The sequence below is a fragment of the Lygodium microphyllum genome, chromosome 18 (genome assembly GCF_053477565.2).
Source record: "Lygodium microphyllum isolate KBCC chromosome 18, Lygodium_microphyllum_v1.1.10, whole genome shotgun sequence".
Classification (NCBI taxonomy): domain Eukaryota; kingdom Viridiplantae; phylum Streptophyta; class Polypodiopsida; order Schizaeales; family Lygodiaceae; genus Lygodium; species Lygodium microphyllum.
Genome location: NC_141152.1, coordinates 7,081,417 through 7,083,533, shown reverse-complemented (window position 1 = coordinate 7,083,533; position 2,117 = coordinate 7,081,417). Strand labels below are relative to the sequence as shown.

General features: G+C 34.9%; 1 long non-coding RNA gene across 1 annotated transcript; it reads left to right on the top strand.

Moving 5' to 3' along the window:
- Nucleotides 1-378: 378 nt before the first annotated feature.
- LOC148020548 (uncharacterized) lies at nt 379-1,360 on the top strand. The gene is made up of 4 exons (XR_015694753.1): nt 379-483; nt 592-674; nt 790-875; nt 986-1,360. It is a non-coding gene; the product is annotated as an uncharacterized LOC148020548 (long non-coding RNA).
- Nucleotides 1,361-2,117: the final 757 nt, after the last annotated feature.

The following is a 2,117-nucleotide window of genomic DNA, read 5'->3' as shown; positions in this document are numbered from 1 at the left end:
AGCAGAGCTTGTTTTACCAAAGCCCTAAGATTCTCTTCACAAAACTCTACAGGTATATTTTTCTCTTCCATAGATGTTCTATGGTAAAGTTTTATCTCGTTTGGAGAAAACCTGTGCAAGTTATGTGCATTCTCTGACATGTAATTTCTTTTGTTTTGATGCTCTAGGAGTCTCTTACAGTCAATAATAGTGATATTTTGAATACTCAACTTCTTCTTCAACATCTTAGGGTTTCTCTGTAAACAAAGTTACATGTATATTGTCTTGTTTTTTTGTTGCTCCACTGTTAAATTTTATCTCGTTTAGACAAAATGTATACAAGTTACATGCATACTGAGCTTTCCTTTGTTTTTTTACTCCAAGAATCTCCGAGGGTGAAGAACAATGATTTATTAAGAACTCAACTTCTACAACATCTTTGGGATTTTGAACACTCAACTTCTTCTTCAACATCTTAGGGTTTCTCTGTAAACAAAGTTACAGGTATATTGTCTTTTCTTTTGTTGCTCCACTGTTAAATTTTATCTCGTTTAGAAAAAATGTATACAAGTTACATGCATACTGAGCTTTCCTTTGTTTTTTTACTCCAAGAATCTCCGAGGGTGAAGAACAATGATATATTAAGAACTCAACTTCTACAACATCTTTGGGATTTTTTGCAGAGAAAGCCACAGGTATATTGCCATTTTTTACTACTGTTCCATGGTTAAATTTCAACGCATTTGGGCAAAGCCTATATAAGTTATATGTATGCGTTGACCCAATATTTCTTTTGTTTTTGTACTACAGGAATCTGTCAGTGAAGGAACAATGGTCTTGCTATAAGTCAACTTCTTGTTCAACATATTTAGGGATCTTTGTGAAAGAAATTACAGGTACAATGTTTCTTTTTTAAATTGATCCATTTAAATTTAATTTCATTTGGAGAGAACATTTGCAAATTATACATATGTTGATAGGTAACTTTTGTATTCAGTTGTTACAGATGTCTTCACGAAGGAAAAATATCAGTAGCATACTTGCAGTGGAGGTCTTCAACAGGAAAGATAATGGCGGTAATTGGATTTGTGATAAGTATTATAAGTTGGATTGGATTTTGATGCACCCAAGTACTCGAGGGAGTTTCAAGGTCAAGCGCAAGGATGTTGCAAACCCTAGCAAACATTGGAAAGGTAGAATTCTAGAGTTCAGAAAAGTGTTTAATGGCACAAGTGCAGTAACAGAAGTGTTGATTCAACATGTTTATACGCATAAACAAATCTCTGTACACGACGAGAACAACATTGCAAATTATAAACAAAATAGTAAGTTGTTAAATTTTATCATTGATTATTCTTTTGTATCAGAGTTGTTTTTAAAAGTCTTTGCAGTATTCTAATTCAGTCTTGTTTGATTGACAGCTCTATATCCGTCGACTTTGCATGAATGGCAGAATGTGGAATGTTTACGCGGCAAGATACATGTTTGGCATGAAGAGATAGGTTCTTTGATCTATGATAATACCTCTACAAGTCAACTTGCCACTCAAAATATCTTTTTTTATAATTCATTGTATGTGGTAGAAAGCCAGAGATTGCAGCATGTCCCATTGCCGCTACTGTCTAGTGGTGAATGGTTCATTGGTAGCTTGGAGTTGTCAGGAGCTTGCAAGTCGAAGATAAAATTTGACATCAATAGTGCTATGAAACCCACCACAGGCTCCAAAGATGTGCATCTTAATTGGTTTATTCCATTCTCATTGTTTGCACATTTGTTTGGTTCATGTGATGTTTTGAAGAAAACAAAGATTACTTATCAATGCAAGTGTCCATCCGAGGAATGGATGAGTCAGCTATTGGGTGAGTCTTGGGAAGTCAAAAGAACACATTTTGATGAGACGATTGAGTGCAGGGTCAACCAATCTGATATTACATTCAGGTAAAACTTTTTTACTACTTTGCATACCTTGATTTAATTGACATAGGTCTCGCTTAGATGAATTGTTATGTTAGTCGCATTGATCACTTACCATTATTTTTGTTTTTATTACAGGTATTTCATTGCTAGACAAACTCTGTGCGTTCACTTTCGATATAGAAGATGGCGACTTTTGCGAGGGGAGTGGATCAGCTTGGATC